Source organism: Misgurnus anguillicaudatus, chromosome 15, assembly GCF_027580225.2.
Source record: "Misgurnus anguillicaudatus chromosome 15, ASM2758022v2, whole genome shotgun sequence".
NCBI classification, from domain to species: Eukaryota; Metazoa; Chordata; class Actinopteri; order Cypriniformes; family Cobitidae; genus Misgurnus; species Misgurnus anguillicaudatus.
The window spans coordinates 31,062,677-31,079,387 of NC_073351.2; the positions used below are offsets into that span (position 1 = coordinate 31,062,677).

At 37.0% G+C, this 16,711-nt stretch overlaps 1 protein-coding gene across 4 annotated transcripts in view; it reads left to right on the plus strand.

Annotated features, from left to right (window-relative positions):
* Window positions 1-5,078: 5,078 nt before the first annotated feature.
* Window positions 5,079-16,711, plus strand: part of shank3a (SH3 and multiple ankyrin repeat domains 3a) — a 400,804-nt gene continuing 389,171 nt past the window's right edge. For 2 of the 4 annotated variants that reach the window (XM_073853775.1, XM_073853776.1), the window contains exon 1: window positions 10,995-11,102. The gene's annotated coding sequence lies outside the window, so the exon portion shown is untranslated. Of the gene's footprint in view, window positions 5,194-10,992; window positions 11,103-16,711 lie in introns of those variants that run through there. The other 2 variants (XM_055174823.2, XM_073853777.1) reach the window with 2 other exon arrangements.

Sequence of the window (16,711 nt, forward strand, 5' to 3'; positions counted from 1 at the left end):
TGGCAAGTTCTTGCAATTTCACCGCATAAAATTGCATAAATATGCCATCGTATTTTTTAAGAAAACGTGTCGCAAGATCAAGGATTTTTGCTCGTAACAAAAGGACTGTTTAGGGATTGGATTAGCGTAAGGGGTTAGAATAAACAGTATAAACAGTTTGTACAGCATAAAAGTCATGTCTGTGGGGAGTCCCTGTAAACCACAAATACTAGTGTGTGTGTGTGAGCGTGCATGTTTTTGAACACCTAGGGTGTGTTAAATGAAAAGATTACCAAAGATTAACATTTGATTGACTGAGGATTGGATGCGTGTGTTTTTGTACACACGGGATTCTTGAGATGAGAGTGTCTGGGTGTGTAACTCCCTATAAAGTAAATAGTGTTTAATACACGTTTATCTTTCTCATAGTACCTCATTCACACTCGCAGCATGTTTCCTGAATGGATAAACATGCTGTCCTGAGGGAGAAAACCAGCTTTGAGATTTCTGAGTCAACCACAGGAGGTCTTCAGCAGGTATGCTTCACAAAGTACTACGGTACTTCATAAGATTATCTTGTAAAGCCTTTTGACTGTTACCATGAAGTCATTCATAGAAGATTTATATGGTGAAAAGCTTTTTTGGACATTTAATATTTTTGGACAATTATTTTGTGTGATTTCCAGCCATCCTGATATTGGCAGTGGTTAGTATTTTAAGTGACTATTGGCTGCAAATCTTGATGGCAAATTTCCAATTGTTGCCTTTATCAGTTTTTTTTTTTTTTTGACGACCTGCTTACATCATATTTTTAAAGCGACTCGTATCCAAGTACATTTACACTTAACATTTGGCAAACAATTCAAGGTAGACATACTGACTCAGAACAGCTTAAACCACTTTTAGGAAGTAAAACATTGTCATATGCAATAGACATAGACCAAATTATTATACAATGTTTAAATACAAGATTATGCTGCTTTATTTTTGTGACAAGACATGAAACTTCAGCATTACTCCACTAAGCGGAGCTGTCACTCTGCATTGCGATACTAAGAAGTGTCATGTGACCGTCATTTGCCAAACGTTGCTTTAATAATGACGTACGGTACGACATGTCTTGAGATGGATGGGAATATCCAATCTGTATGCTTACATTGCGAACGTGAATGCATGTATCCAATTCATATCCGATTTATTTCCACATATGAAGGAGGCCTGAAACTGATCTGAGAATATCATAATCGATGCGCTTTTTTCCTGCTAATACGTTCGTGGGTCATATCCGATCTGTGCCATATAAAAGAAAAAAAATTGAATTAAAGTCACTTCAAACATGCAATGTAAACGTGGCCTTATAGACAGTTTCATTGGACGCACGTGCGGTGACGCGATACGCGCCTGGTCCGAACTTTACTTCCGGTTTTAATGCTCTGACTAGTTGCTTAACTGAACAAATACCTCGTCGAAAATAACAAATGTTTTGGTTTCCTAGGTAATCTGCATGTTGTTTATTTTGCTTGTTATATAAACTTGCTTGCTTGTTAAGTACTTTGTTGTTATTTATTCTTAGCGGAGTTTACTGGAAGTTACGTGTTGACCACGAAAGCCGCTTGTTTATGTTGTTACTGCTGAAACTGTCTAGACTCTTAACTCTTTCCCGCCTTTGACGAGTTATCTTGTTAAATAAGAGAAAGCACTTCCCTGCCAATGATGAGTTTTTACTGCAATCCATATTTCCACTATTATCCACCAGGTGGTGCTCTTACCCAACTTATAAAACATAGAAGCATCCACTGGTGAATAAAATAGTAAAAACTCTGCATATGTTTTGATCATTGTTCTGATTCTGATCTCTAACAAAAGTCCTTCACAAAAATGTAATTATTTCAGTTTTTTGCTCAAAATTTTGTATTTTAAGAACCCTAACCATATTTGAGAGGTGATGAAAAGAACGAAAAAAATCAAATGGAAAGAAAAATCAAATGAAAGCAGAGGGTCAGTTCTTTCATTTAATATATTGTATGTTTATATATTTAAAGAACATTTTCTGGAAGGCATTAAACTTTTGTGAAAATCATAAAAAATGCTGGCGCTGGCTGGCAACTTAAAAAAAAAATGCTGGCGGGAAAGAGTTAAAAATAAAGGTGTTACACAATGTCATAGAAGAACATTTCTGTTGTAATGGAAAAAGGTTCTTAATATATGGTTCCTTTTGACCCTTTGACTGAATGGTTCTTCTATTGCATCGCTTTAAAGAATCACTGTAGCATCTTTATTTTAACTCTTTCGCCGCCATTGACGAGATATCTCGTCAATCAAGAGAAAACGCTTCCCTGCCAATGACGAGTATTTCCGTCTTTCTGCAATACCGCTATTATCCACCAGGTGGCGCACTTCTGCAACTTTTTAAACCTGGAAGTATTGCCCTATGGCAAGTGGCTGCGTGTCCGTGTCTGTTTTAAAGATCGCTCTGAATGGGATCTCTATGAAAAGTTTTTCACAAAAATGGATTTATCTCAGCTTTTTGCTCAAAATGTGGTGTTTTTGCAGAAACCTACTCATATTCAAAAGCTGATTAGCAAAGAACTACTGAAGGTAGGATGAAACGTTTTTTTTTTTTTTTTGAAAGCAGAGGGTGTGTTCTTTCATTTGGTATATTGTATGTTTATATTTAAAGAAGAACATTTTCTGGCAGGCATTAAACTTTTGTGAAAATCATGAAAAACGCTGGCGCTGCGCTGGCAATTTTTAAAAAAAAAATGCTGGCGGCGAAAGAGTTAAGGAGTGTAATTGGCTCATATTAGGTTAACTTGTTGGATACACTGGCATGTGTGGTTCTTTCGGGGTGTGAGCTGGTGAATTGTCGGTCAAAGGTCAAAGGCTCAGATTGTGAGCTGTCTTGGGTCACAGTGAACAGCCATTCTCAAGTTCATGACATTGCAGTGCTTTGTTGAGTCTCTCTCTTTATCTCGCTCTCCTTCCATCATGCATATTTTATTCCTTTTTTCAGCTCTGTTTAAAGTCAAACGTGTCTGACAGCGGTAAAGTCTGAACCCCACACATGAAATTGTCTGCCTAAAGCCATCTCTCTCTCTCTCTCTCTCTATCTCTGTCGGTCTCTCTCTCTCTCTCTCTTAAACACACACACACACACACACACACACACACACACAGTAAATAACTACCGTGGTGTGAGATACTGTTAGTTTTTCTTTTAGATACATCCATTTGTTTGCTAACTTTTCTTTAGCAAACATATTTTAATCGAGGTTTATTTCAAATGTGTGACCCTGGATTACAAACCATTCATAAGTTGCACAGGTTTATTTGTAGCAATAGGCAAAAATACATTGTATGTTTTTTTTTATTAATTATTTATTTAAATTTTTTTTCTTTCTTTCCGAGTGTAAGTGCATGTATATATATTTTTAAATATTTGGCTGGAGGTTGATGTATGTTGATGCATATATGTATGCTCGGTTTTTCCACTTACAATCTGAATTAATGAACAGTATGGACACTACGCTTGTTATTTGATGGTGAGGGTTGGGGAATTGTTACATGTGATTTATAATATAAATATCAATAAAAAAACGTTGAAACACAAAAATACATTGTATAGGTATCAAAGTTGATGTTCTATGCAGATATTTTGTAAATTTTCCTATCAAAAATGTATTTATCATTAGTATTGTTAAGGACTTTATTTGGACAACTTTAAAGGCGATTTTCTCAATATTTAGATTTTTTTCAGCTTCATATTCTAAATTTTCAGTAGTTTATGACAATTATTGTCATATCCTAACAAACCATACATCAATGGATAGCTTATTTATTTCCTTATGGACTTGTATTCCCTTAAGTACCCTTATGACTGGTTTTGTGCTCCAGGGTCACATTTATTTGAAACGTGTGTGTGTGTGTGTGTTGATGCAGGGAACAGTTTGTGCTTGTTTTCATTATAATATTAAACAGTTTTAAGTGGCAATATTTATACAGCAAAGACCTTGCCTCTGTCACATTAACCTAATAGCTGTCTAGGGAATCATACGGTTGAGCTTTTATGTGTCTCATTTTAAAAGTTATGACACTCCCTAAAGTTACAGAGAGTTGCGACCCAGCCGACACCTGGACATCGATGACATATGATGACGACATGCGTGTTTGATATGGATTTCGTTGTGACTACAGATTTCTTATTGATTGACATTTCTTATTGTTAGAGAGACACAGATACAGAGGTACTGCATAGTACATAAAGCATTTTTGTGCTCTGGTTTCTACAGTTTGGCAAGTGTAAATGTAAATATTTTATACATAAATGCATTGGCGCATATTATGCATACGGCATTGTGCAACAATAGGATGAATGGTACGGTACTATGTTATTCTGAACACATCCAGAGAGATAGAGATGGATACAAAGAGAGAGAGAGGATATTGAGATGTATAATAAATGAAGGTGTACCTTACATCTCTTTCTCAGAATTTAATTTTTATACGATTTTATACACAATGAGCTTATGAATAACATTCATCAGTACAAATTCTTTAGTTATATTAACCAATACAGGAGTTTCTGTGTGGTTTTATTCACCTGGCTGTTAGTGTCTTTTTGCATCATCTTGCCAGGAGTATTTAGCAAAGACAGAAAATAGTTATGCTGTTGTTATTTGCTGGTATGTACTGTATGTGAATCTGTGTATCGGTATGGTCAAACAGAAAGCCTATCTCCACATAACAGCTATGTGTTGACAGGTCTGTTTCATTGACTGCCCCAGCCACTAAAGCGAAAGACTGCCCCCCCAAACCGTGCGGGCCTGAGCGAGCAGGTATTGTTTTCCTCTTTGACTAAGTACAGATCCTCTTACCTGCCTCCTATCAGCTGCACACAGAACGGGCACATGAGATCATAGCAGTCTGCCCACTGACCTCCGATCAGCTTCACGACCCTTTCTCTATGGGTCTTGACTGGATACATCTGATCGCTGCTCTACCGGTGAATGAATACCTCACCCCTCCCCTCTCTCTCTCTCTCTCTCTCTCTCTCTCTCTCTCTCTCTCTCTCTCTCTATAGTATTCTCCTCCTCTTCTGGATGACTCGGATGGAGTCGAGTCATGCCTGAACTTTGGCTTGTAAGGAACGAATATTAAGCTTTTTATTTTTTTTGCATTGTGGATTATCCTCTTCAGATCCTCTTTGTAATCAAGGTAAAGTGTAATGTAAGATTGAGTTTTTATATTCAGACGATGTTGTATCAACATGTCCTTAAAGAGTTGGTGGTTATTTATTTTTTGATATTTTAGAGCCACTTTTGTTCTCTGTTTGTCGGTGAGAGCCGTAAGTGCTGTTTTTGTGTGGTTAGCATGAAGCAATTTGCATTTAGAGTACCCAGTTGTTCAACATAGACCCAGCTGTCATTGTTGTATAATAAAGCATTGCTTAGACTGAAGACTTAAAAATACATCTTAAGAAGGTGTTTGTTACATTTATGGTGTTTTTTGTAGTGCAAGAATACATGTTTATTTTTTTTTGTTTAGTTTTATCGAACCGCCTTAAAGGTGCAGTGTGTAAATTTTAGCGGCATCTAGTGGCGAGGTTGCGAATTGCATCTAATGGCTCAGTTTACTGATCACCCCTCGCTATTGAAACGCATAAAGAAACTACGGTAGCCACCACCGGACAAAACATGTCATCGCTGGAGACAACTTAGTAAAAAAAGTTTGTCTGTTAAGGAATCTGTAGAAACATGGCGGCACAAAATGGCGACTTCCATGTAAGGTATGTAGATAAAAACGTCTCATTCTAAGGTAATAAAAACATAACAGTTCATAATGAAAAGTCTTTATACACCCCTGACAATATAGTTTTGTATATTATTTAGCATTTCTGTCAAGAGATGCTTCTAAAAATTACACACTGCACCTTTAAATAGGATGTGATTTCTTCATTGTTCTAACACTTTATTTTATAGGTTTTATGAAAAGCTCAAATGCAAAAAGCCTGCTAAGCGCCACGTCAAAAATTAGATAATGAAATTACCCGAATGTTCTCGGCACGTATTAGATGTTTATCAAATACTTTCGCTTCAAATCCGCTTAAAGGTGCAGTGTATAATTTTTAGCGGCATCTAGTGGTGAGGTTGCGAATTGCATCTAATGGCTCAGTTCTACTGATCACCCCTCGCTATTGAAACGCATAAAGAAACTATGGTAGCCACCACCTGACAAAACATGTCATCGCTGGAGACAACTTAGTAAAAAAAGTTTGTCTGTTAAGGAATCTGTAGAAACATGGTGGCACAAAATGGCGACTTCCATGTAAGGGGACGCTCAGTATGTAGATTAAAACGTCTCATTCTAAGGTAATAAAAACATAACGGTTCATAATGAAAGGTCTTTATACACCCCTGACAATATAGTTTTGTATATTATTTAGCATTTCTGTCAAGAGATTCTTCTAAAAATTACACACTGCACCTTTAAATAGGATGTGTTTTCTTCATTGTTCTAACACTTTATTTTATAGGCTTTATGAAAAGCTCAATTTGCAAAAAGCCTGCTAAGCGCCACGTCAAAAATTAGATAATGAAATTACCCGAATGTTCTCGGCACGTATTAGATGTTCATCAAATACTTTCGCTTCAAATCCGCTTAAAGGTGCAGTGTGTAATTTTTAAAAGAATCTCTTGACAGAAATGCTAAATAATATACAAAGCTATATTATCAGGGGTGTATAAAGACCTTTCATTATGAACCATTATGTTTTTATTAGCTTAGAATGAGACGTTTTTATCTACATACCGAGGGTCCCCTTACATGGAAGTTGCCATTTTGTGCCGCCATGTTTCTACAGATCCCTTAGCGGACAAAACTTTTTTACTAAGTTGTCTCCAGTGATGACATGTTTGTCCGGTGGCGACTACCGTAGCTTCTTTATGCTTTCAAAAGCGAGGGGTCATCAGTGAACTGAGCCATTGGTTGCAATTCGCAACCTCACCACTAGATGCCGCTAAAATTTACACACTGCACCTTTAATCCCGTCCTCAGGCCATTAAGAAATACCGGTTTCTTGGCAGAATCTGTTAAACGCCACAACATTTTTTAACTGACATAAGTATTGGATGAACGACAGCATGCGTACGTCAACATGCAAGAGTTTTATCGAATATATTAGTATATTAATCTAATTTTTGACCCTTTTACCTTTATTCAGAAATGACAGTAAAGAGTGCCTTGAGACTTTTTTTACTTTAGAGGGTTTTGCAGTGAAAGACAATTGTTAAACATGAATAAAGTGACATTTGTAAAAAATAGGCCATTTCAATTACTGACACATAACCTTTTCTTGGCCATTAAAGTAAAATTACCAATCATAAGAATCTAATAACACTGCTCATTTACAAACAAAGCATGTCAAGGTTTTGCATCGGAACTCTCCATATTGTTATTTTATTTATGTATTGCCGAAAATGTCAACATTTTGTAGAAATTGAATGGTGCCTGCTCATGCACAGCTATACCCCTGGGCAATGTATAAGGTTGCCAGGTCATTATTTTATGTCTGGCTCATTGCTTTGTGGTTGTTAAAGCGTTCTGCTGATGTGAGGGATCGTTCATCTCCATAGTAGACACAGCACACGACGAGCTGTGCACTGAAGTTTAATACTTGATGTTAGGGTTTAAGTATGACAATTAGTGAATGTGATGCTTGCCTTAGAAAGTAGTACTAATAAAGGCAGAGATAGATTTTGTATATGTGTAGTGATATGTCTGCTCTGGCTCAAAGCTCATGCCCTGTGGTGGTGCTTCAGACTCTCCATCTGTTTCAATTAAAGTGAGTGCAGGAGTAGCTGCACTGCTGGGCTTAAATGTCACACAAAAAGAGTGCCCACAAATAACACTGCTACACAATACAATAGAACACACACGTGTTTCTTTCATTGTGTTTGTGAGGAAACCTCAAAGACCAAATTATATTTTTCTGTCTGATTTCACATGAAAACTTACTTGTTTTATATAGTGGCGATTTCAAATACGATTAAATGAAAAATGATGATTATCCAACAATCCACACTCACCTAACTCAACATCAGTGTTGGGGGTAACACACTACAAGTAACGCGCATTACGTAATAATATTACTTTTCTGAAGTAACGAGTAATGTAACGCATTACTTTGTATATGTACACATTAATATTTCAGTTACTTTTTAAAAAAGTAATGCAAGTTACTTTTCAGTTTAATTCATTTAATTTAAAAATAAAATAATGTCAAGTAAGAAAAAGTAACGCAAAAGTAACATAAAAGTAACATAAGCATTACTTTCCATGAAAAGTAACTAAGTAACACAATTAGTTACTTTTTTGGGGAGTAACTTAATATTGTAATGCATTACTTTTAAAAGTTACTTTCCCCAACACTGCTCAACATTATTCTCGCACATGCATTGTATGAATACCATCTGATCGGATATCAAAATTAGGGATGCACCGAATCCAGATTTTTTAGGTTCGGCCGAATCCCGAATCCACCGTTTAAGATTCGGCCGAATCCGAAACCGAATACCGAATCCTACTCGCATCCTTATTCCATTAACACAGTAAAGCACATTAATGAAGTAAACAACGTCCACAGCAGTGTATTTTTCATTTTATTTAATTTTAACTGTACATTATGCCAGGATGACAAGTTGGAAAAACTATTTTGACAATTACCATAAGCCTATGCATAATGAAAGCGATGCGTTGCGACACGCTCGTTTTTCCAATAAGCAAGCAGCTCCGCGCTGAAAACTATATTTAACTTTGAGTTAGAAGCTCCGCTCGTCAATGTCACAGTCTTCACACTGCCGTCCAATTACAGTGGAGGAGGGGCGGGACATTACCACAGCAACCAACCGGCTCACAGCTGAAGCATCACACCTACCAAGCGCTCGGCTGAAAAACAGCTGGCATTTGGCGTCCTCAAGGCGTTTTCAGCCGTGTTTAAAAGTTTTGGTGTGTCCAGACCCTAAGGCTTACCGAAAGAAAAAGCTCATCTCCACGTCAGCACCCGATGTGTGTAATCAACGGCCGCGTGACGTCGACCAGCGTAGCGCAAGCCTAGGGTTCGGTTCGGTGGAAAAAAAATCTAGGATTCGGCCGAACCCGAACCCCGTCAAAAAGCCCAGTATTCGGCCGAATCCGAAACCGAATCCTGGATTCGGTGCATCCCTAATCAAAATATCGAAACTCTTTGGTCATTTTGAGCGCAATGCTAATGGTCTAATCCGATTCAATGAATTATGCTAAGCTATGCTAAAAGTAGTACTGCCAGACGGAGATTAGCTGAATGGATTCCCAAACGGTAAAACTCAAAGTTTAACTCTAGGGGAACTGAAAAATGAGCCTATTTTAAGTGTTCCTTTAACACAAACCTGATATTATTACATTTGTGTATACAAGTGTACAAGAGCATGATTGATGAGTCTCTACTTTACTTGTTAAGCATCATCTGAAATGTCCCCATCAGTTGGTGTCGCACAATATTTGTGGGGACAAAAACAGGCAAATCTGTAAACACACAGCTCCTTAAAGGAATAGTCTACTCATTTTCAATATTAAAATATGTTATTACCTTAACTAAGAATTGTTGATACATCCCTCTATCATCTGTGTGCGTGCACGTAAGCACTGGAGCGCGCTGCGACGCTTCGATAGCATTTAGCTTAGCCCCATTCATTCAATTGTACCATTTAGAGATAAAGTTAGAAGTGACCAAACACATCAACGTTTTTCCTATTTAAGACGAGTAGTTATACGAGCAAGTTTGGTGGTACAAAACAAAACGCAGCGCCCCTCCAAGCGGATTCAAAAGAGGAACCATGCCCCACGGCGCAACAGCACTTCTGGGAGTACTTGGACTCGCCTGAAAAGTCCGCTCCCCTTCTCACTCTCATAATGGGAGAGGGAGGGTGTTACTGCGCCGAGTCGAAGTACTCTCACAAGTGCCACCACGCCATAAAATACAGTTCCTCTCCTAAATCCGCTTAGAAAAGCGCTACGTTTTATTTTGTACCACCAAACTTGCTCGTATAACTACTCGTCTTAAATAGGAAAAACGTTGATGTGTTTGGTCACTTCTAACTTTATCTCTAAATGGTACCATTGAATGAATGGGGCTAAGCTAAATGCTATCGAAGCGTCGCAGCGCACTCCAGCGCTTACGTGCACGCACACAGATGATAGAGGGATGTATCAACAATTCTTAGTTAAGGTAATAACATATTTTAATATTGAAAATTAGTCAATATTATGACTATTCCTTTAAGTAGCTCCTTAAAATAATGAATGTTGAAGATGAAATATTGGCTTTAGTTCATTTTGTTGGATGCTGTGAATGACTGGAGGTTAAACTGTAATTATTTACATACACTGCATGGCCAAATGTGTGCAGACACCCTTTGTTTGGCTTAGGCCCTCAATTCCAGCAAAGACTAATTTTAATGTTACCTCATACAATGTCATCCTAAACAAGATATTTGGCAACAGTTTTCGGACAGCCCTTTTCTGTTCCAGCCTGACATTGTCTATGTGCACAAAACAAGGTCCATAAAGAAATGATTTGCTGGGTTCAGTGTGACAAAGCCCAGATCTGAATACCTGCGATGAATTTGGATGGTGGCCGGAAACCAGGACCATCATCCAACAACAGTTCCTGACCTTACTGACTCTCTTGTTTCTGTTGAAGATTGGTTTGCTGGTCAAATAAAGTTTCAATAATACGTGAAAGCTGTTATATCCTGCAATAATGCCAATCATTAAATGCTCAGCATTAGTGCATATATTCGTCCACATATTTTTGGCCATTCTTGTGTATGCTCTTTTAACCATTTAAACATTCAGTTATTGACTCTTAAACAACAGTTTGTGTCATTCAGTGGCTAAGTAAACTGAAGGAATGTTTGTTTTCTGTTAATAAGTAAATAAGCGCTGCATAAGGGGTACAAATTTTCCCATACCGCATTTTCTGTCTCACACACTTTCTGTCTTGCTGTCTGTCTCTCAGATACGACGCAATTATCTCTGATGTGAAAGTGGATGTTAGCATGCATTTCTGCTCTGAATTTGAGCATTTGGTGAGTCTATTTTTCTTTCCACACTTCTTCTGTTTTGTTCTTTAAACAAACATCCTACGCCAGGTGACCTGTAAATGCAAAAAAAAAAGATTTCCATTGCAATTTTGCAATATATTCCTTTGTCAAATTGCCTGAAAAACCACCTCACCTGAGCGTAAAAACTTTTTTGCAATATATGGGAGTTTATGCGAAATTGTTGTGTTTACATTGGGTGTATTTTCAGTTTGCGCAATTTGAATGGTAATGGAAACATAGCTAGTGTAGAGATATTTTGACAGATTTTCCCAATAACATTTTAGTTTTTCTTTGCTCTCTCTCTTTCTCTCTTTCTCTCTCTCTCTCTCACTCTCTCGCTCTCACACGCATGCACACTCTCGTGAACACACACACGCACACTGTGATGCTAGCTTCATTAGCACTACCTGTCAGTGTTAATGCATGAGAGGTAAATAATTGGACACAGTGCAGTGCAGTAGATGACTTCCGCCACAGTTTTTGGCTCCTTGATTAGCAGGCTAATTGCATTTTGCTGCTTTTGACGGCAATCATAGCTATTTCCGAACACTTACGAAACATCTGTCAGAATGAGGATTAATACGGCCTCGCCAATCATCTCGCCTGCATCTCATTTAAATGTGTCCAGAAAAATCTGGGAAAAAGCTGGGAAACCCTACCGCCTTAACTAGGTTGTCCAAAAAAAGTGCATCTCGGAGAATAGCGTGGACACGCTTCACACTGCGAGCGGACAAAGAGAAAGACATGGTCCGTCACTGTCTGGAGGATAACTAGCCAGTTGATAAAATATAATAAAAAGAGTGTTTTTAATACAAATATTTTCATTTTTATCATGATGTGTACGCTCCGCCCCTTTAATTACCACACCCCCCTGACCCCGCACAACACTATCACCTTAACTAACACACTTTCTGCGGGAAACCCTGAAATAGATTCTATTTTTTGTGCATTATGAATATTAACTTATTCCCCGCCAGCCTTTTTTTGAAAAGTTGCCTGCCAGCATTTTTTGTTAAGTTTCACAAAATGCCATCCAGGAAAATTTTCTTCTAAAAATATATAAACATACAAATATATCAAATTAAAGAACAGACCCTCTGCTTTCATATGGGTATTTTTCTTACAAAATTTTTTTATAACTTTTTATAACTGAAATGGTTTTTATATTTCACATAATTGCATTTTTGTGAAGGAATTTTGTTAGATTTCAGATTCAGAACAGTTTTTAAAATCTTCACAGAGTTAAACATTAGTAAATAATTTTTTTGCTTCAGTTTTTTTATAAATTGGGTAATCTAGTCATCTAGTGGATAATCACAGTATTACAGATTAACATAAAAACTTATCAGGAACACGGTTTTTCATGCAAATGTTTTCTCTTAATTGACGAGATAACTCGTCAATGGTGGGGAAAGAGTTAATAATCAAACATGGACGAGGAGAGACTAATTAAATGTTTAATATCATACCAGAAATACATGACAAATCCTCCAAGTAACATCAAGGAAAGCCATTAAAAGTGGAGGGATGCGGGTGCAAAAACTATTCTGATTGGCTGTGATTTCTCATTTATTGCTTCACACCCTTTTTCTTATTCAGCATGGACAGATAAAATGCATATCGCTGGAATCATATTGCATTGCTTCTAGTTAGGACAAGATGTTTATGTGTAGTCAAAAGAAGAATAGTGATCGATTATTAGCCAAAAGAATTTAAAAATCACATTGTAAGTTTCGTGCATATGAATCGTCAGGATTTCTAGTCTATGCATAGAGACAAGTGAATAAATACACCCCTATTTACAAGCTCCTTTATAGGGTTCAAGATACACGTTCCAAAGAAAAATAATGAATGGTCAAGTGAGGTGCTGACTAAATAGTCCATTGTTTGTCTTGTCTAAGAGTTTTGGTTGAAATTTAAGCTTGCTCTGGCCAAAGGTATGTGGGAAAACTTTTGGATATCTTTCCCATCAGATCCTTTCTGTCTTTTGGTCCCTAGTGTGCATGGGAATCTCACAATGGTTGGCCATAAGCCCAAACCAATGCAAAATTAAATGTGACTTTAAAGTTTGTCTTTGATCTGAATTATTCCATAGATCAGTTTATGCTTAACCAAGTATCCCTATTGCCATTGCTCATATACTCTACATACTGACTTTAAAAGCACCCCCCAGATAAAATAAAACAGCTGAAATATCATATCGACTAGATTTTGCTAGAGACTTTGTTTCTTTGGACTTAATCCAGTAAGTAATGATCTGGCAACCATCCATAGCAGTCTAGCATCGGGAAAGGAAATTGTGCATGGGCAAGCACCATTTACATTTACTTTTGTAATATAATAACTACAAATCTAATACTTTAATGGCTATTTTTTGTTATGGTTATTTTTAAAAAGCAGATTAAACTTTTCAACTCTTAAACAGAAGTTCTGAGATAACATAAGGCAAAGCCAAAAGAAACACACTTGATTTAAACCAATCTTAAAACCTATTTTTCTTAACTAGTCTGTTGTTGTTTCTTCGAGTTATAATGCTATGTCAATCCAGCATAGCCACCTGTAGTCATTGTACAAACAGTAATGTGTGTGTACAAGCAGTAACTTTTCTACCCTATCTCACGGCAAGTCGTGTTATTGTCACGAAAAATTTCATTAATGTTTTCGTGTTATTCGTGTTTTTCGTACCTAGAGCACAAATGTATTTTTCGTGCCACCCAGAACGAATTTCTTTGAATGTTTTTTCGTGTCTGTGCCACGACTTTCTTTATCGCGTCATTTTATATATTTTTTCTCATAGTTTTTCCCATTTTTAAATCATTTTCGCTTGGGGTTAGGGTTAGATTTGGGGTTTGCATTAGGATGTAATTGCATTGTAAAATGCATTGGTTTCTGGGTGATTCTCACGAAAACTTGGTTTTAAACATGTCAAGCATGAAAATGTAAAAATTGCTTAAATTTACTTTTTTTCCCACCAGACATTGAAAAACAAAGTCTGGAGTAAATGGGAACATTAATTTAAAAATGTTTTACTTATCATTTAACACTTTTTGTAACATCATTTAAAAAATTACCGCAACAGTCAGAAAACATCAACACTGACATATTTTCAAAATGACATGACAAACCTAAAAGAACATAATTTTGAGATTCTGCACATGCATTTAAATTATGCTTCTATTAATTAAATTAACATTTAATAAGCATCTGTTGCGGTAATGATAATCAAAATGTTGTGTAAGCATTCTGACAAGACAATATTTCAAATTAACTGTAAAAAAATTATCTTACCTGGTAGCCATCTTGAAGTAACTGGTCCATGTGCTTGGTCACTCAAAATCAAACTTTATTAAAATTCTGTATGTGTGCTTAAACTGTTCTCAAAAAGTGTTACGGAGGATGAGAACATCAGGCATGGACACATCATTTTCCTAATTTTTCTTCATTATTATTATACATGAATATTCAATAAATATTTTTTCTGTCATCTAAAGTAGTCTAGCAAAACATCCATTTTTTTTCTTAATATTTTTGTGTTAATTTGATTAAATTACAACATAACGCATGTTCAAACACAGCCGGACACATTGCGGTAATGAGAATTTCAGCAGAAAATGAGATAAAATTTACAATTATAAATTCTTATGTTGAAATCACACATTGTGCAAGGCAGAACACAGTATTGAGTTAATTCTGATGCTTTATAATGTTACTATATTACACATTTTAAAGCTAAAATCATTAGTGCCGTGGTGTTTCAATGGTTTCGTGAGAATCACCCTTCTACATGTTTTAAAAGCAAACAAAAAATTATTCTCGCCTGGAGTTGGGGTTAGAGTTGAGGTTTGGGTTAGGAAGTCACAGAAAGTGATTTTAACCCAAACCCCAAGCGACAATGGTAAAAAAATAGGAAAAACCGATGAGAAAACAATATATAAAATGACGCGATAAAGAAACTCGTGGCACAGACACGAAAAACCATTCATAAAAATTTGTGCTTGGTGGCATGAAAAAGACATTCGTGCTCCAGGCACGAAAACAGCAGAAAATCATGTCAATAACACGAAAATCTTAATCAAATTTTTCGTGACGAATTTCCGTGAGATTAGGTTGAACTTTTTCATCTGCAAACCGTTCGCCCATTTTCCCAACCTTAAATGACACCAAAATCCATGTGTTATACAGGGTTCCCACGGGTCCTTGAAATCCTTGAAAGTTTGTGAATCTGGGGGGGGGTGGAATTCAAGGCCCTGGGAAGTTTTTGAAAATATACATACATAGATACTGTTCATTGAAAGTGCTTGAATCTATTTTATGCAAGAAGTTTTCTAGAAAAAATCCATATTATTCCCTGTGTAGTGTAGGAATTTTTAAGCACACGTGCTAAACTGTTCACTTTAATTGCTTATATCTTCTGTATGCAAATGTTGATTCATACCAAAATGCTTTTTTGCATAGTTGTGTTTGACACATGAAAACTTCTCGGGTTACGTATGTTATTGTTGTTCCCTGAAAAGGGAACTCGCGCTGCGTCTCCTTGCCATACCTCCTGCTTCCCTGTAACACTGTCTTTGGCAATTTTTCAGATAGCGATATACTTCCTGGCTCCCGCGTCACGCTGTCTTTGTCGTTAAGCCTCGCCATTGTTTGAATTTGATATACTCACTCAGACGCACTTAACCGTGGAGGCGTCCCCAAAGTGTCACCGCAGTGACGCAGTGTGAGTTCCCTTGTGAGGGAACTGTAACAATGTATCTTAAAAAGTAACACGATGTAACCTTGCTCTCACTTGAAATGTGTACCCACATTTAGTCCTTGAATTTGAGAGTATTGGACCTGGAAAGCCCTTGAAAGGTCCTTGATTTTGAAGTTAACTAAGGTGTGGGAACCCTGGTTATATATTTGTAAAAAAACATTTTACTGCTTGTACGGCTACAATGAAGAAGATGTGTATATTAGGGTGACCATACCTGCCATTTTCCCGGGACGAGTCCTGGCAAGGATTTCGGGCACGTCTTCCGGAAGTCATATTTGTCAACCGCATACGTCATCGAGGTTCTGACATTTGAGTTAGAAAGTACAATCATTTTAGTTTCATTCTTACCTTGAAATGTAATGGTTGCTTTTCTAAAATAGAATCTGAAATAACAAACCTTGACAAATACGACTTCCGGAAGATACACCCGAAATCCATGACATGTCCCGGGAAAATGGCACATGTGGTCACCCTAGTGTATATGTAGTCAGGAACACTATTGTTATAGGATTGATATTCACTTAGTTGAAGTATAGCGCTGATACTATTGGCATAATTCCTTTAAAATATTTCGGAAGTGCCGGGGCAGAGCACTGATGATTGACAGAGAGATTACTCTGATTTTGGTTTTAGCTTCTGAGCTGTAATTTTCTAGCACATTGACATCAGCATACTTTTGATAAAAATGTTTCATTTTAAGAGTAGAGAGTGGAGCCAAAGGTACTGAATAGCACGAATGCTTGCTATTGTAATGCTGCCATTAAAAGTGTGTGGTGACTGAAAGGGCTGTTATGATGTAGATCGGACTGGAAAGCTTTAAGCAGGTATGTGTGTTTTTGTG